Source organism: Cupressus sempervirens, chromosome 8, assembly GCF_028749045.1.
Source record: "Cupressus sempervirens isolate cs-2001-9-10 chromosome 8, ASM2874904v1, whole genome shotgun sequence".
NCBI classification, from domain to species: domain Eukaryota; kingdom Viridiplantae; phylum Streptophyta; class Pinopsida; order Cupressales; family Cupressaceae; genus Cupressus; species Cupressus sempervirens.
Genome location: NC_143125.1, coordinates 606552320 through 606573066, shown reverse-complemented (window position 1 = coordinate 606573066; position 20747 = coordinate 606552320). Strand labels below are relative to the sequence as shown.

The 20747-nt window shown below is 33.5% G+C and overlaps 1 pseudogene; it reads left to right on the top strand.

The window, feature by feature from the left end:
- Positions 1 to 349: 349 nt before the first annotated feature.
- Positions 350 to 14408, top strand: LOC149543890 (uncharacterized; annotated as a pseudogene).
- Positions 14409 to 20747: the final 6339 nt, after the last annotated feature.

Sequence of the window (20747 nt, the reverse complement as noted above, 5' to 3'; positions counted from 1 at the left end):
GTACTGTGTTTGTTGGCATAAGTTAGTTTTAGATTTTCCTTGAATTGCATAAAGGTACCTCTCAAATTCATTTTGTCTTTAGGATTTGCAGACAAGTACAACCAAAAATCACATTAATTCAAATTGTCAGTAAGATATTTGAACAGGGTTTGTTGGGATATACATGTTGCCTCCATTTTACCATTTCTTCTCCTGGTCCATTCATTATTATAATGTCTTTCAAACCCAGATCAAGATGAAAAGTATATTCAGAGCTTCCAGTACATGGGTTTGAAAGTACTTCACGTACATTTTAGTGATGAGCTGAATATCATGCTGCAATTTTATACTTAATCTGATTTCGAGATTAATAATTATCGTTCTACATCTCTATTTGTCTTAGGTCTATTGCTTTTAGTGGTCTATAGACAAAATCGAAGAAAGACAATACGAAAAACAACAGTAGTTGTGTTGAAGGCAATGGAGATGTTTGATGAAGCGAAGCCTTATTTAGCAATGATGCTATTGCAATTTGCATATGCTGGGAATTCCATAATGACAAAAATTTCTTTAAGTGACAGAATGAATCGCTATGTCTTGGCAGTGTACAGGAACATATTTGCAACCATAGCTTTTGCTCCTTTCGCTTTTTTTCTTGAAAGGTATATGGGATTTTCTTAAATAAACCTATGTTTCTACATTTTTATATTGCTAATTTTGGGTTATATTGGAATGAGTTATAACCTGGTCCGATGTGTTGAATGGCAGGAATTCCCGAACAAAAATCACTTTTACCATATTTTGTCAAATTTTCGTTCTTGGGCTGTTAGGGTAAATATAAAGAAATTTTTTTCATTTATTTGAACCATACTTTTGTTATCATACTTATGGAAGGGTTTTTCGAAATTTTTAGGCCTCTCAGTAACAACTTTTATTATCTGGGTTTGGATTTTACTTCTCCCACTTTTGGAAGTGCACTGTTTAACCTCGTTCCTGGGACTACTTTTGTGTTTGCTCTCATCTTCAGGTAACTATAAGAAAATACAATCAATTGTATTTTGTCTTATGAACTGAGAAATAAAAGACTTAGCTTTCATTTTATCTAAGTCACTTTTTATTATATATTTAACACACTAGAACAAAAATTTGTGTGATTACTTAGAATGGAGGGAATAAAAGTTAGGGAAGTACACAGTCAAGCAAAAGTACTGGGAACGCTACTGTCTGTGGGTGGAGCCATGCTCATGACCTTCTACACAGGACCAATTGTTCCCACGCCTTGGCCTTCACATGACCCCTTGAAAAAGGATAATGCCAATAATCAAGATATGGTCAAAGGTTGCCTGTGTCTGATTACAATGACCCTTTCCTGGGCTTCGTTGTTTGTTCTTCAGGTATTTAACTTCTTCATGTTTTATAATACTGTTATTTTGATTTAACTTTTATAGTTTTTGTGTCAGTTTATTGACTTATATTTCATGAATAGTAGTTTACATGAACCTATGTCATATTAAAATAAATAGAATACTCACCACTCATTGCATCTTGTGTATAATTGATGATACTAGCTATTTTGAAACTTCCTTAATCAAGAATCTACAAATCCCCATATATGAAAGAGCAATAACACAGATTGCTGCTCTGTTTTGCTCAATAAACAAAATGCACAGCTGAATATGAGGGATGGAGACACCAAAAATTCAAACAACCAAACAGCTGGAGATGTGCAAACTTCATAAAATAATAAAACATAAAACTATACTGATGTAATTAAACTCGCAGCAATCTTGAGCTGCATAAATACAACCTGGAGCTATTCACAGCTCTCACAAAAAATTGTCTAGAGCAATCACTGCTCAAACAGACAAAACACCAATAATGTTGCTGCACAGAATTGTCCGCTGCTGCAGAAACTACTGTATGAGAGAATAATGGAATGAAAAACATTTTCTCTCGTCTTCCAGCTGTCCACAAACTTTTCCCATACAAAAATCTGAATTCAAAATTACCTACCAAAATTTAATGCAGCATCAGAATCCAGCTGGGAATGAAATCCAAAACCAAAAAACTAGTCATTCCCCTGCCAGAGTAGGTGTGCCCTTGACTCAAGAACAACGGTAAATGATTTAAAATTCCAACAAATATATGTTATTAAATAACATAAGCATTTAACTAAACTCTCTACCACAAAAGATATCTCATCTTTTTGGATACCCTGCTCTAATTTATTTCAATCTGTACAAATTATGAATGCAGGCCTGGGTTCTCAAGAAGTATACTGCACAACTCTCCCTTGTCACTCTAGTATGCTTGATGGGCTCAGTTCAGTCAATTGCAATCACCTGGGCTATTGAACGACATCCATCTTCCTGGGCGGTTGGATTCGACATGAAACTTCTGACAGCTGTTTATTCTGTAAGTTTAGTAGTTTTCTATCAAGCAACTTTTTCTGTGAATGTCACAAGCTAACAACTATTTTCTTATGTTAAATGTGTTAAATAGTTTTAATTTAACTTAACTTTCTGTCGATGAATTCAGGGAGTGATAGTTACAGGCGTGGGATACTATCTTCAAGGGTTGTGTCTGAAGACAAAGGGGCCTGTTTTTGCTACCGCGTTCTTTCCGTTGGGCATGATAATTACAGCTATAATGGACTCCATTATTCTTCATCAGAGAATCTATTTGGGAAGGTCTTTTGTTTTCCTAGAATTTTAAATTTGAATAAATGTATTATAACATAGCTTGCATGTTTTTAATTTAGTTTAACGCTTTGCAGCGTGCTGGGAGCTGTTGTGATAGTTGTAGGATTGTACGCTGTTTTGTGGGGCAAAGTGAAGAACACTATGCAAACTCACGAGGAAGCAATCATGGATGGAGATGTAGAGGATAAAGATATACACATTATTGCGGAACAACAATGATGCTTGATTAAATAACGATGTTCACTGAATATCAAAACCCAGCGAAAGCAGACGTATTTTTATCTAAATTTGGAGAAAGAAGTGGGAATTTTTTAAATCCCATAATCTTTGGTGCATTTTATGGATATTTTATAAGAAAGAAGTGCTATCATTTAGTAATTTTTTTGAAGGAAGTGGAAAATTTGCTTTCTCCAAATTAAATATAATGAAGTAATTCTGAATAGTCTCTATCGTATCTATCTTTTTTGAGTATTCTATTTTATTCATTCTTTTACTATCTTTCTGAATGAAATGGAAAATCTAGTTTTCTCCAAATTGAATATAATAAATAATTCTAGATAATCTTTTAGTATTCTATCTTATTTATTCTTTTACTATCTTTCTGAATGAAATGGAAAATCTAGCTTTCTCCAAATTGAATATAATAAATAATTCTAGATAATCTCTTATCTTAGTTTTACTTTTTAGTATTTTATATGAAATGAGTCTTACTTTTAGCAATTTTTTAAAAGAAATCTAAAATCTTGCTTTGGCCAAATTAAATATAATGAAGTAATTCAGAATTGTTTCTTATTTTATTCATAAATTTTAGTGGAAGATATATTTAAAAAATTGATATATTGACTTTCTTAATCTTCTTTGGCTGGCATGTGTATATATATATATATATAGACACACACACACACAGGTGTGTACATGTTTCATATACATACATACATCTACTAAAAATGATCTATTATATTTACTATACTAACAGTCGAACATAATTAGACATCATTTAGTTTAATATGATCACTCTCTTTCACACACACAAACACACACATATATATGTACACACACAAAGATGTATATATATGATTAAATTTATTTTCATAAATTTGTAACAATCTTAGGAAAATACAACTTTTTCAAGCAAGAAGGAATGACATTATTATGCATGACTAGATATTATCTATCTTGTTCAAATTTGGCTATCATCTTCATCCTCATTGTTATCTTTCTCATATTAGTGTGCCCTCATTCAAGTTTTATGGATTGTTATGCACTTTGCATTGCCTTGCAATATTTTTGTTGCCACCACATCACATCATAACATTGCAATGACACACCTACAATACAAGCTAAAAATTCAAAAAATTAGATTTGGTTCACATTCCTTTAGTTATCAATGAAGTGGACAATGAAAAAAAAAGTGGTTGGATTAAGGTGTCTTAGTCTTGGCAAGTTCTAACATCATTTTTGTTCTGATTAGATAAATTAGGATAGAGCTTAGACCTTTAATAAAAACTTAACATTAAGTCTAGTGGACAGCCAAAAAGAAGTTCACAAGAAGTGAATCCTACAAACCAAACTAAATAGAACAAGAAAATGTAACACCGATAGAAAAAATAGTAACCAAATAATTAAGACAAGGGACAAACATGTCACACATATACTAGCAAACAAATAGACTAGCACCATGACACTGAAAAACTACTTGTTAAGTTCCTCAATCTTGTCAAGGATAGAAGATTTCTTAGGAGGCCTAGTAAACAAAATTTCAAACAACAACAACAGACTGTCTTCCCTCTTTTTTCTTTTCATCTTTCTATCCTCCAACTTAACCTGGATGGAATTAATTGGTTGATTGGTCTTATCATGCATCTCTTTGTTGTAAGAAGTCAAATCTTAGAGTTGAATACTCAACTAAGCCTAGTTGTCCTTCATATTGGCTAGAGCATTGAGAATTTCTATTTCAGATCACTTGGCTTTTTAATTGAATAATCTGCTTCTATGATATCACAATTGTTCAACTTGTTCCCAAAGTTATTTACAACTTCCAAGATACTGTTATAACCTTTTTCCTTTGTCCAGTCTTCCAATTTTCTTTCAGCCTCTACTAGAACTTCCTTCTTATTTATTTTTCACCAGACTATTTCTAGTTGGAAAACGAACCACTTAGTCACTTTCTTTTTCCTATTAAGGAAGACACATAATTCATCAATTTTATTTCCCATAGCATCAAGGTCATAATTAGTAGTAGATTTTGAGTGTTTGGTGGGAAAAGGAGGAGAAATCTTGGGGTCTCCTGGATGACTACATGGTTTTGGGGGAATCAAGGAAAATAGACAATGATGTGGAGTTGGCAATGGAATTCCCAAGGGTCCACCTAGATTTGGTTGACTAATTTGACACTAAATCCTCACCACGATCTCTTCAGATTTCTCAGTATAGAGGATTTTTTTTTTTGGAAGACTAACTTTTGGATCTTTAGTAGGAAGGCTTTATTCTTGGCTTGATGGTACAAGTTAACCCTACTAGAACCAATAGTAGGGGAAATCACTTCGTTTTTGTTGTGGAACCTACATGGCCTAAAACAAGGATTAATCAACTCAACAGGCAAGAGGTGATTAGAATCCACTTGGCGAGAAAGGCTAAGATGGGATTTATACAACCTCAAGATGATGCCCTAACATAGAGGAACACCTTCTTTCACTCTATCTTTAGACACATATTGAATTATAGATGAGAAAATTTAAAAAAATAGAAGAAAAACTTTTAAGTCGCTTTTTAAATAGTTAAGCATTTGAAACATGTGGAATAAACCCTTGAGTGTATAATGAACTTGATCAACACTATCATAATGACCTCCTATTCCTTAGGAATTATTCTGCAACATAGATGCTATTTCCCCAGTGTCTAGGAAATGATGAAAATGCTCTTTGTAACTAACTTTAGAGTTTCTCAGCTTCTAGAGATATTCCTTGAACTAATCCAAGTGATTTCCACGATCATTTCTATTGTGATGACAAAATAAATACCATCGTTTCTTACCTTCCTTTCATTGTAGGAAATGATAAAGTTCTTCAAGAGGTTAGGATGAAAACCCCTTTGTACCTTTGACAAACTTCTCATTAGAGATGTTTGTCCATATTTTTTTTTTGTCCTTGTACTCTTCACAATTCTTGGGTTCAATCTCATGATTTAATTACCCATCCTCCATGTTACCACTACAAATTAATATGATAGGGAACATGGTAGGACTTTACATCTATGTTTAAGTAAACTTATAAATAAGTAAACATGTTCAAAGAAAAAAATTACTCACTAAACTTAGTAACATTTAGAATTATCCTTCCGGATTCTCTAAAAGACATTACAGGGAGCACCGCCAATGATTTGGTTATTTCCAAGATTGTTCCTATGAACAAGGATAGAGCTAAGGTCCCTTTGAAGAAGGATAGAGCCATAATTAAACCCTCTACGGACGAGATTGAGGGGTTGAAGAACAGATTGGATAATGTCGATAAAATGATCTAGAATGTGGAGGTGGATATGAAACTTTACAATACCAATCACTTTTCCATCAAAGTGATTCACAACTCGGCCACTTCCCTACAATTTATGTACGTTGGCAATGAAAAAAGTATAAACGATACAAAGGAATACAAGGAGCTATTACACCTCCTGATGGATTTCTGGGCAACTATGGTGGTCGCCTCAGAATGAATGAAGAAAAATAATTATGGCTCATCTTTTGGATTTCTATTTCTTTTCTAGTACGGGCCTTCGTGGCCATGGTTTCATTAGTGTTTTTGTTTCTAATTAAGTCCATGTGATGATCTTGATTACAACTGCTAAAATATTGATAGACTACTAAATTTTGATGGATATTATAATAACTTTTATCATTTATGCGAAGGTTTATACTGCTATTATACTGCCTATATGAATTATGTCAGTTATAGTTTGGGTTTTCTTTGGGAATATCTTGAAAACTTTTCTAGGTAGCCCACTAAATACTATTCTAAGTAGTCTACTATAAGAGCTGATAATTTTAAACCTAGTAATTGGCATAAGAATTTGCTTTGGGGACAACCTCTACTCCTATCACTAAACCTATTTTCCATTCATAGCCCCTTGCAATCAGATTTGATGAGTATAAAATCATGGTTTGATACAAGCCTGCACTATGCAAGTTTCTAGAAAATCCAAGTAGCCTAGTTTAGAGGTCTGCATCTCATAACTGGTTGATTTTCATAACCAGAAAATCACTTCAGCGTGTATTAACCATGAAATCTAACCCTAACTCCACTTTAACACACCATTCAATTCCTCTGCCTATTTACTAAGGTCAAATATAACATAATTTATTCCATGTTTTTGGTTGCATAGTATAATAGTCTATTAGAAGGCCAACTTTGAGGGTTATTAACAATTGATCACACAACAATCACGGCAGGCCAATTTCTAGTACGTAAGTGAACTCATATGCACACTTCGATATTCCTAGCTCGTTCATTTCATAATTTTTATGAACCAAGTACAAATGCAACTTATTCTAGTTTGTAACGTGCATAATGATACATCTCAAACGTATCCATTTCATAAAGTTAAAAAATGATATCCATCAATGTTTAAGTGAAATTAGTTCTTTTTGACTATTATCATTATCTCAAGTTCTGTCTTCTTTACTAAGCACATACATGCACTTTCTTTCTTTCTTTTTTGACTTGGTTAGCTGTAGAAAATGAAATGAGTAATATTGGCCAATAAAACCTCTCACCTCTTGGCCAAAGGGATATCTTGGGTAGCATCAAGACCAAAGGGATACCTTGCATTTTTTTTAATGTGGCATCAAGACCCTTGAGGACCTCTTTTCCAGGGTCACTATGAGCCTCAGATCATAGAAAGATATGCAAATTCAGTTTCATCTTGCCCATTGAGATTAGTAGACTTTTGATTTGTTAATTGCTACAATTCTAGATCATTTACTTCATAAGGTGGGTATTCAGTTTGTTCGTCCTTGGTGGACTAATTGGAAATGGTATCCATCTACTCCCTTCACTAGCCATAAGTCCAGTTTGGGATATCACTAGCTTTCTCCCTATATGCCTATGGTGGATACTCTCAACTAGCGGTGACATTTGCTATCTTCTCTCTCTCACAGTGGAGAAAGCATTTTGACACTATTTAGAATGCCATTACATAACTCCAGATTGTCCACTTTGCTTGGTGTTTGGTTTTTCAAGGTCTTCCCCTTGGGCCTCAACTCAAACATATTGGGGTTCCGAATCCGCAATGCCCTTTCTGTAGGCAACCAGAGACATTTTTGCATCTCTTTTGGTTCTGTAGATGTGCTCAATAGTATTGGCACTGGATTCATGATATTTTTAGCCCTTTCGGCCAGAACCCTTTTCTTGGCATATGGTTATTTTGGGTGATTCCCCTAGGTTTCCCAAGAAGTTTACTCAGATCTAGCATACCTTCAGATGAAGATTAAATGTTTACTTTATGGAAAATAAGGAATGTTGTTATTTTCACTCGCACTTTTCTCAACATAAATATCGCTATGTACACTAAAGCATGCATTTGTAATAATGTAATGATGCAGATACAAGCCAACAAGGTGGCTCTAGAGGTGGTCCACTTTGAGGAGCTTCTTAACCACTAGGGAAATGCTCTTTGTATGATTGCCAGAGTTCCACCCAATGTCTTTGTTGACGCTACTTTGCCAAGGGGCCACCACTGGGTGTGCAGCTCTTCAAGCCACCGCTTGCACACGCCTCACTTGCAGGCTTCCCATCACCGCTCTCCTAGCATGGTGGTGGAGGTTGGGGTCGCCACTTGGTTTCTCTACCTTGAGGTGGCACAAGGTGGTCTCTAGGCCCTGTGGCTTCCTTGGTTGGTGGTTGATGTATTGTACATGGTAAATGGCCCATCCGCTTGGATCTTTCCATCTCGCCACCACAAGTTGATAACAAGGATGAAGCTCAGGCCCATGACGATGTTGCTGATGGCTGGACTGTTCCTAGCCCGCCTCCCAATCCCAAATATGATTGGGGATTCCACAATTGAGATGAACCACCACCCTCGGCTAGCATTGCTTTGGTAGCCTGAGGATGTTTCTTATAAGTTTTTTTTGGATGAATAGTTGTTGATTCCAGCTGAGATTGTGTAAACTCTCGTGGGGTGATCTTGTATCCTCTAGCCCTTTTTTTGTGAATTGTAACTTATGATATTATTTATTAATAGAAAAGGACTATTCATCAAAAAAAAAAAAAAATCTCTCTCCTCATCCATCAAAAAATAGATTTTTTTTATAGGATGATAGTAGATATATAAATTTGTGTTCCTACTAACTCTTGTGGTTCTAAAAGAGTGTTTTACCTTTTTAGAAGGGCACTTTTAGATGGTTTGAGCTCATTTGGACACATATTTGAATTGTGAAAATTCAAAGTTTCATCCCAATCCATATGCACATGAAAGTGATTTAGGGTTCAATTTTTTGTAAATTTTATTTTTTTAAAATTGAGCCTATGTAGGACCTTAGTTTCCCTATCAAACTAATTTGGAAAACTATCCATAACTTTGTCTCTATACATCAAATCTTCTTAAACCTCTTAACCACACTCTTAACCATGTTCTCATTACATCATGTACTTCCTTCCCTTGACTACACATAAGCTCAAAGGCTTCTAGTAAATGGAGTTAAAGAAAATATTGGGACTATTCACTATTTCCTAAATAGTGCTTAGACAAGTATCCAAAACTTACTATTATGTTTTTCCTTCTCACAACAAGTATATGTTTCCATGAATGACAACTCTATATCATCTTTACATATCCTCCTAGCCACATTGCCAACATGTTTGTTACTCAATTAGATAAATATTTTTTTATTCATTTAGTGTGTCTTGTTTAATTCCTTGGTGGTTGGTGGTGGATGTTGAGGGTAGAAAGAATAACCCACTCTTTCCACCATGAGCAAGCATGCGTTACTCCTTGACTACATCTACATTCACATTGGCTTTCTTATGCATTCATTTGTATTTTCTTTTTGAGGGAAGAGCTCCACATTTTGGTTTTGGTGTATTGAATTCAAAAGAGAAAAAGTGTATAGTATTGGTTTTGGTTTCTATCATAAGTCATCCAACTTAAAGTTGTTTGTGTAGGCATGAATCCTTTAGATATGCTCTCAATACTTGTTATAATATTTTATGATATTTGTCTTTGCAGTCCACTAAAAAAGGATTTTTATTTTTATGACTTATATATATTATTGTGAAATACATTTTTCTTATTTTACTTGATTTATGTTTCATTTTGAACCATGATAATTCTTACATGGGTGGGTTGATTGATCGAAACTTATTGTAGTTACATTTTATAATACTTGTTTAATTGTAAGATGAATTTGAACCTTGCATTCATATTTGAGAATTGAAAGGAAGATCCATTCGAATATTTGCAATCATATATGAGAATTGAAAAGAAGCTTTCGCTTACTTGCATGTCAGGAAAGATACAAATGAAGGTTTGAATTTATGGTTTAGAAATGAGAAGAGAGATCTTTCATAAAGAGGTACATACATATTACTGAATGATACAAATATTCATTTTAGGAATGCATTCTTATTTCTACTTTGTAGAAGGATTATTCGTAGTCATGCATATATATCTATATATTGAAATGGTAGAAGGATTCATTCATAGGTTTTGCATAAATATTGAAGATCTAAGAAGATTCATTATATCCTTTCATTTGTATTAATGATTCTCAAGAATGATCTCTTTATTTGAATTTGGAAATTTAGACATTGAATTCACTTAGTGGTTCATCATTAAATGTTTGATTCTACAATATGTAAAAAAAGAGTAAATGAAAACTCCTTGTCTTAGTCATAAATTGATTTTGTATAGAAGGGAAACCTTATCCATGAGTCTTGTTAAGTTAAAAAAAACTTCTTGAGCCCAAGTTGTGTATAAATGTGATACTTGTTTAAGAACAACTCTGACATGAGAAGTGTAGATTTCTATAGCACGTGATTCATTTGATTAATGCAGCCACAAAGTTGTGGATATTTTAATTAACAGGGCAGAAGATCCTTAAAAGAGTCTTGTGGTGATAGAATGTGGTTGTACTTTTAAAAACGTTGGGCAAAGTGGTGATATGCATCAATTAGTAGTGCAATGTCTAGTTACTAAGGTTACCTAGTTGCAAATATGTCCATAGGATGGCTAGCTCCAACTATTGTGGGTTTTAGATCAAGTATGAGATGATACTACTTTAACCTAGATGTTATACATGTGACTATTATGTCACAATCAAAAGATCCAATGTTGGGTAGTAAAAAACTTCAGATGGTACTTTTTCACCCATGGAGAATGAGATGAAGAAAGATATGGAATAGGAATATGGAACAAAAAGTATAAGTCCTATGTTTTGTAGTTAATTATGTAATTTCTTTAATATGTTTTAGTTATATTTCACTCAATTTACTATGATGCTAAATGAATTAGCTATATTATGAATCATTTGAAATGTAGTTAGTTACTTCCTTCTTGTTAGTTAATGTAAGCCACCTTTCATGTTCATAAAAACATCAGAGTTGGTTATTTAGTTATATTGTTATGATAAGTTACTTTCCTTGCAAGAAAAAATTATTTCCTATATAGTAGAATTCAGATGTTACATAAATGATATTATGATGCTTACATTAAAACTTGAGGAGGAAAGGTGCATGGGAAACCCTTACAATTTTTGTTGTAAATTATCTCAATATCAACAACAATTTCACTTTGACTAAATAAAAATGGAAATGGAGGGTGATATGAGCACAGTTATGATAATTCCCATAAAATTAATAATACATATGGTGTTGATGAGTGACTTGTTTCACCACATAGCATATAATTGACATCCAAAGAGGAAGCCTTTTGTCAATAGGAACCCTAACTTTGTTGCTTGGAGGATTTTGGATAAATTGTACATACCTGTTAGTTTTTGATAAATACCAAATTTAATATTTAAAATATTCTTTAAAATTCTAATTTTAAAAACTTTAGAATATAAAATATTCTTTGCAACCAATCTCATTAGGCTTAAGCATGAAAACTAAACACATTTAAGATAAAATATACTATAAAATCTTTTAATAAAAAAAATAACATTGATAATATCTTCAAATTTCTAAAATAAAATATAAAAAATCATATAAAACAAAATTTATATTATTTATTATAATTCAAAATAAATAAATAAATTAATATTTAAAATTAAAAGACTAAATATTAAATATTATTATGTACAAGTAATGCTATAAAATTCAAGATGAAAAATATTTTTATATAGATTTTAAAGAAGTACTTAATAGTTTAATACTATGTAAATAAACATTCTTATACTATTTTATAGGATTAGGAACTATTCCTAAAAATCATGTACGTACTTTAAAAAAAACTTTATTATCTAAATTAGTTAAGTAATGATATAAAATTCAAGATGCAAAGACATTATATAGATTCTAAAGAGTATTTAATAGTCTAATGATATCTAAATAAACATTCTTATACTGTTTTATAGGAATAACTCCTAAAAATACTGTACTTACTAAAGAAAACTTTATTGTCTAAAATATTTATTTATTTATTGTCTAAACTTTATCGTGAGTGAGTAGCCGAGTTGGTGTGAAGGCGAGTCGTGAGGCGTAGTGTTAGGCTAATGATCCCGGTGCTACGCATCAACTCTGTTTCGAGTCACACTAGGTTTACCACAAACCCTTTTAAGGGTGAGTGAGTAGCCGAGTTGGTGTGAAGGCGAGTCGTGAGGCGTAGTGTTAGGCTAATGATCCCGGTGCTACGCATCAACTCCAGTTCGAGTCACACTAGGTTTACCACAAACCCTTTGCCAATAGTGGCATGTTGTGATGGTTAAGTTGTTGCGTTGTTATCCTTGCCATCCAGGTTCAAATCTCATGGGGATGAGGTCCCCCGTTTGTGAGCATTGGTGGTACCGGTGGGCGTGTCGCGCCAGCGCTACCAGTCACGTTAAAAAGTTTACCAGGCGCATTTAAAAAAAAAAAAAAAAAATATTTATTTATATACATAGAAGTGAGGAAGCACAAAACACAATGCAAGACTGAAGACTTGTGATAGTAGCCATGGAGATGTTTGATAAAGCAAATCCTTATCTAGCAATGACATGCGTGCAGTTTGGGTATGCAGGGAATTCAATACTTACCAAGATTTCTTTGATGAGGGAACGAATCCTTTTGTTTTAGCTGTGTACAGGAACATTGTTGCCACTATTGTTTTTGCTCCTTTTGCTTATTTTCTTGAAAGGTATATATTTATTTTGCTTCTACAGCAATGAATTTTTTGTTTGCTTCTTAGTTATACTTGATTAATTTATAACTCGTCCCAATAAATTGGATCACAGGAATTTGCAAACCAGAATCACTCTTCCCATCTTTTTCCAGATTTTTGTTCTCGGTCTGTTAGGGTAAATATCCATGTTTTCATTCAGTTTCTTCAGCTTAACTGTTTTATCATAATTATTATCATAATTAACAAGTCTTGTAATGGAATCATATTTTCTACTGCAGACCACTTACCAATATTTTGTATCACATGGGTTTGAAATTTACTTCTCCCACATTTGGAAGTACAAAGCTCAATCTACTTCCTGTTACTACTTTTGTGATTGCTCTTATCTTCAGGTAATTATAGTTAATAGTATGCAGACTACTTTATATATTAGTCTCGAAATCTTGAAATTGGATTATGCTGCATGATATAGAATAGAGAAAATAAGAATTCGAGAGAAGACCAGTCAAGCAAAGATAGTGGGAACCCTAATTTGTGTTAGTGGAGCAATGTTCATGACCTTGTACAAAGGACATAAGAATCATAATGACGATGATGGTAATTATGATATTCTCAAAGGTTTCTTGTGTTTAATTGCATCTAACCTTTCTTGGGCTTCCTTGTTTGTTTTTCAGGTGAGTAACTACAACTATTATTTTAGACCTATAACACAAATATGTCATGTTCCTATGCACGTTTTTCCTCTAATACATTTCAAATCTATGTAATTGTTGAATTCAGGCTTGGGTTCTCAAGAGTTATCCAGCACAACTTTCCCTTGTTACCCTAGTATGCTTGATGGGCTCAATTCAGTCAATTGCAATCATCTTGCCGATTGAAACAGACCCATATGCTTGGGCAGTTGGATTCAACATGAAACTTGTTACTATTATATATTCTGTAAGTTGTATTCAGATTGGAACTTACCACCTAGTTTTTATTGAGGTGTTGTGATATCTACAAATTAGTGAGAGGAATGTTATTTGTTTTTAATGATTTCAGGGAGTCATAGTTACAGGGGTTGCTTATTATCTTCAAGGATTGTGCATGGAGATAAAGGGGCCTGTATTTGGTACAGCATTCGTTCCATTGGGGATGATAATAACAGCAATCATGGACTCCATTATTCTTTACCAGAGACTCTCTTTGGGTAGGTTTGTTACTTTTTTCTGTTTTACCTAGTTTTAAATCACATCACGCAAGATGATTTAATGTAATCATATGAATTGTAGTGTGGTGGGAGCAGTGGTTATAGTAGCAGGATTGTATGGTGTATTGTGGGGTGAAATGAACGATACAAATCTCCCTTCTTTTACAAGCTCGGAAGTGCTTACAACTTGCTATTCTACAATTGTGATGGTGGATGATGATGTAACCTAAAATCTTGATCATGAATATCACAACTTACTATTCTAAAATTGTGACGGTGGATGATGATGTGCCTAAAATCTTGATCATGAATATCACAAGTGCAGATTTTTGAGAGATGCAATCCACATTTTTTAGGGGGCTGTTTTTTAGTGCAGATTTTTAACAGATGCAACCCACGTTTTGTTAGGGGGCTGTTTTGTATATAATGTGAAAGTGTCTAATAAGTAGATAGATAAAAATAATGTTTTCTGAGCAATTTTCTAATTCGGTACACAAAAAAGGATGTTTTTTAAATTTTTATTTCACCTTTACAAATATTATTCAAAGGAAAATCTGGGAACAATAAAGAGATTATTTTTGAAATTCTTTTGATTTCACTATTTTCAACTTTTATATTATATTGTTCTTGGTAGAAAAAATATTTCAAATTTTCATAAAAGATATGAAGAGAGCATGCTTACTCTAAGAAAGAGAGTAAATTAGTATAAAGCAATATTTAAATATACAAAACTTAACAATCATGATACCAATAATATGAATATCAACAATAAAACTATCAATGCACCAGAAAGCACATATTAATAAGGAAGCCATATATATATATATATATATATATATATATATATATATATATCCAATTTAGTCTAAAAAAATAATAAAATAATTTCACAATAGCATTGATCATAGTTACATTATTAGTGTCATCCTACTTAAAACATTATTCTCCTCAACTAGTTCCCAATTCAACAATAGAAACAAATAAATTTTGATAGAAATACAGTCAAAGTCATTTGAATATTGACCACTCAACAATAATTTTAATTTAAAATAAATACATTTATATGTACAAGTAGGGAAGAAAAGAGATAAAATGAAAAAGCTCTAAAAGATACCATAAATCAGTTATCAATATACAAAAATGTTAAGCTTCCCCAGAATCTTTCATGACATGAAAGATATAACCCAGCCTGATAACCAGGCAATCAAACACCAAACACCAACCTAGACATAAGATCAGGTTTTGAAATCTAAATCACCCAAATCAGGTAGTATGCATGTTAGAGAATACCCTATCAACGTCATAGAAAAATCATGCTAAAAAAAACTCTACATCACAAATCAGCCAGTGTATTGTCCCTTACCGGCTTGTAAACACAAGTGGTGAATGAGCCTTTTGGCATAGATACTCACATAAAAATATGTTACGTGAGCACATCTACAATATCACACACATATAATTCTTATCAACCACTATAAATTTATAAACCTCTCAAAATCTTCGGACAAGTAATCTTTCTAAAATTGTAGGAACAACGGGAAAGTTTCAAACAATTCCCACCATGAAAGTAAGAAATTAATACAATATTGTCTTTCCTCCTAGGAAAGTGAAGCTAATACAAAACCTCAAATATGAAACTTATTTATACAAGAGTTGGGTGCAAGGCAGTTTACAAAAAGACACGGTCAAGCTATAAAAAAAAGAAGGATTAATTTGTACTTTGTGATCAGGAAAGCTTCTTGAATCTTAGAGGAAACCATATTCATTCGGTACTATGTTAAATATACATAAATATTGTAATAAGACAATCAAGGAAAATAAGTATTGACAGAGCATCAATAAAGATGTTAAATTTTCAAAGAAAATTATAATGACATCTATATTGTTCCATAACATCTTTTAAATAGTTTAGAATAGGGAAATTAATGACAAGGAAGTAGTCAAGAAACATGTCTCATTAGAAAACCTATTTATATCCTTGTTAACTTTCATACAATATACAAAGCTAGACAAAGTAGGATACACATGCTTCCTAAAAGCATAACTCAAAAAGCTAAAATATGATATATGTAGAAATCAATATAGAACTTATCCTATAGTGTTGAACATTTCTATTTGTACCATGCCAATATATTATTTGTAATGCTTTTCTCAGAGTGTTGTGATGTGGAGCCTAATCAGATTCACAGGTTTATTTGGCATGATTTCCCTCTAGATTATCTCTACTGGGGTTTGGGGGTAGTGCCCCCAAGATAGGGTCCTGCGGGGTCTTAGGCTTGCACCCCAGGTGCGCTCCTTATCATAGCATAGGTTGGGGTTGAGGAGCAATGCCCTCACAAGGGTTTTGGGGGGCAGTGCCCTCAAACCCAAAAATTCTATTATATTGTAAAAAGGCATCGGCTACTATTTTTCTATTATTCTAACCCTAATTTTGTAAGTGACAAAAGCTTGTATATAAAGGCTCAGGGTTAGGAATTTCATTATGAATGGTGATATTGTAGCTTCTTGTAGTGGTATTGAGTTGTAAGGGATTACAGATTGTAATCAGGTTATAATCACTAGATAATAATAATATTAAACTTCCTACTGGTAGATGTAGCCCAAAGATTGGGTGAACCACGTTAAATCTTGGTGTCTTGTGTTCTCTTTTATGTGATCTACTATTTTCTGGTATTGGTTATATTTGCATGTAACTATTATTTTTGTCTGAGGTTAATCCTAACAAGTGGTATTAGAGCTAGGTTGTTGTCAATTTCTTTTAGCCAGACCATCATCATTTAATTAATTAATTTTTTTTGGCAATCTTCTGCAGGAAGGTCTCATAGTTGAGTGGGAGCGATGGAAAATGAGGGTAAGCTGAGGGTTGACAAGTTTAATGGGCAGAACTTTCAGTTATGGAAAATGAAAATAGAGGACTATCTTTATCAGAAGGATTTATGGAAGCTGTTGGAAGGAAAAACCAAGAATCAGGGATCTATGAAAAATGATGACTAGGATCTTTTTGACAGAAAGGCACTTGGAAGAATTCAATTATGCCTAGCACGATCAGTGGCATTTAATATTACAAAAGCGAAGACAAAAAAATAGTTGATGGAAAGCCTAGCAAAATTTTATGAAAAGCCCTCCGCTTCAAATAAGGTATTTCTCATGAAGTGCTTATTTAATATGAAAATGATAGAAGGTGGATCTATTGCGGATCATTTAAATGAGTTTAATACTATTACTAGTCAATTATCTTCTATGGGTATAAATTTTGATGAAGAAATTAGGGCTCTCTTGATTTTGTGTTCTTTGCTTGAAAGTTGGAATGGTTTGGTAATGGCTATGAGTAATTCTATTTCTAGATCTAGTACCCTAAAATATGATATGTGATCAGTGTTATTTTAAGTGAGAAAAATCGTAGGAAAACCTCAGGTGGATCTACATTAGGTTGTGCTTTGAATGCACAAAGTAAAGGCAAAATGACTGAGAGAGGAAATAATTCTAGAAATCATGGGAAATCAAGAAGAAAGTCAAAGGGGAAGAGGTCTCAATCTAGAGGACCAAGAGATTACTGGTACTATGGAAAATCAGGGCATAAGAAGAAAGATTGCTGGACTCAAAAGAACAATAAATGAGATAAACCAAAAGGGAAAAAGAGAAAAATGTGGTAAGTAACAAATTCGAAGAGGATGCTTTGTTTTTGTCTTTAGAAAGTGTTGATGATTCATGGGTTTAGATTCTGGTGCTTCATTTCATGTTACACCTTATAGAGGTTATTTCATTGATTATGTCCAAGGGGATTTTGGGTTTGTTTATTTGGGGGATAATGAACCATGTTAGATTGTTGGAAAGAGAAAAGTTAAGATTAGGTTGTAGAATGAGAATCATTGGCTACTACATGAGGTAAGACATGTTCCAAGACAGAATAGAAATTTAATTTTAGTAGGGCGACTCGGTGATGAGGGTTGTGTAGTTACTTCTACTGATAAAAATTGAAAGATTTCAAAAGGTTCTCTTGTAGTAGCAAAATGTGTGAAAGTAGGCACCTAATATCTTTGTACTAGTCATATTTTTTCTTCTACTTTGATTGTTTAAGAGAAAAATGAATTTTCAGTAATAGTTGTTGTAATTGAGTAGGGAGAACAAATAGCTGATGTAGATTCTGATACAACATTGTGGCATAATAGACTTGGGCACATGAGTGAGAAAGGTATGAAAGTACTTCATTCAAAGAAAGATTTACCAGGTCTAAAATATGTTAATATGGATTTCTATGAAAGTTTTATGGAAAACAAAAGAGAGTGAGTTTTGTGAAGATTGGGAAGGAAAATAAAAGTGAGAAATTAGAGCTTGTGCATATAGATGTATGGGGACTAGCTTAGGTATCTTCCATTGGTGGATCTCATTATTATGTTACATTTATTGATGATGCAACTAGAAAAGCATGAGTTTATTTTATTAAACAAAAATCTAATGTATTTCAAACTTTTAAGGAATGAAAATGCTTGGTTAAAAATGAGACTGAAAAAAGATTAAAATATCTCAGATCTGATAATGGTGGTGAGTGTTGCAGTCATGAATTTGAAGATTATTGCTCCGCTAATGGTATTCATAGACAAAAAAATATTCCAAGGACTCCACAAGAAAATGGAGTGGCTGAACACTTGAATAGCAGTATAATGGAGTGTGAAAGAAGCATGAGGTTGCATGCAAGGTTGCCCTTAAACATGTGGGCGGAGGCTGTTAAGACTGATGTATATTTGATTAATAGGGGTCCCCATATTCCTTTGGGTTGTGGTATTCTAGAGGAACCATGTACTAGTAAGAAGGTGAGTTATTCTTTTCTCAAAATCTTTGGTTGTGAAGTATTTGCTCATATAGATGTTGAAAATAGAACCAAGGTGGAAGCTAAGTCAAAGAAATGTGTATTTTTTGGATATGGCATTAATGAATTTGGTTATAAGCTTTGAGATTTTGAAAACATAAAATTGTAAGAAGTAGGGATGTCATATTCAATGAGAAAGTGTTGTACAAAGATATGTTGCAGTAACATGAGAAGAAAGAAAATCATTATTTAGTGCTAGATGATACACCAAAAGCTGATGTTCTAGCAATTCCTTATGATATGAAACAACCACAACAAAAAATACCACACACCCCAATGGATGTTAGATGGTCAAGAAGAATGAGTAGACCTCCATAAAGATTTTTTCCTTCCTTGTATTCTATTTTACTTATTGATGCTGGTGAATCTGAATGTTATGATGAAGCTATGTACATGGATACAAAGATTCAATGGGAGTTTGCAATGAAAGAAGAAATGGACTCTATGTTGAAAAATAAGACATGGGATTCATGCAAGTTGCCTATGGGTAAAAGGGCTTTACAAAATAAGTGGATTTATAGGTTGAAAAAAGAGGATGGATGTAAGAAAAGATTTAAAGCCAAGTTAGTTCTAAAAGGATTTGCACAAAAAAAAGACATCGATTTTGATGAGATATTCTCTCCTGTTGTTGAAATGTCTTCTATTCACATTGTTTTAAGTATTGTGGCTACTGAAGATTTGCATTTAGAGCAGCTTGATGTTAAAACAACCTTCCTTCATGGTGATTTGAATAAAGACATATATATGGCTCAACCACAGAGATTTGAGGTCAAAGATAAAGAGAACTTAGTGTGCAGATTGAAGAAAAGTTTATATGGCTTGAAGCAAGCACCTCGGAAATGGTATCTAAAATTTTACTCTTTTATGCATGAGCATGGATATAGTAGGTGCCACTTGGATCATTCTGTTAAAGCTACATTATTTTATGTTTATATGTTGATGATATGCTTGTAGCTGGGTCTAACATAGATCATATTAAGGGGTTGAAATGCCAGTTAGCACATGCATTTTATATGAAAGATTTGGGGGCAAAAAAAATAATCCTTGGTATGAAGATTTGCAGAGATAGGAAGAATAAGATCTTGACATTATCTCAGGCTAATTATATTGAGAAGGTGTTGCAACATTTCTCTATGGAGAATGCTAAAGCTGCCAACACACCTTTACCTCGTCATTTGAAGTTGACTAAGGAGATGTGTCCCAAGACAAAAGAAGAGGAGGATAAGATGTCTAAGGTACCTTATGCTTCAGTTGTAAGAACCTTTATGTATGCTATGGTATGTACTAGGCTAGATATTACACATGTAGTTGTTATCATTTTTTCGTCCCACCAAGATTCAAATTTCAAACGTCCAGCCCATCCAACGGCTAGTCCCAGAGTTAATATTATTTTAATTCCTAAGCGATCAAGCCTTATAACATGGTTTCTGTAGCCCGCAGCTTCTCCATCGTTAGATCTGAGGATATCGATGGTTGGCGCTATGTCACTTTTCAGAAGTTGCACGATGGATAGCATAGCAACATCGCTCCTTGTCGACGCGTGTCTGGTGGGTCCAGTTTGTAGGTCATCCAAGGTTCTTTGATGGGTCAGAAAAGTTTCACAACGGGTGGTTAGTTTCATGGACTAGAGACGAGAAATGCCGATGGGGCGCCATGTCGCCATCGAAAAACTCACGAGTTTTTCGATAGCGACATAGCGCTC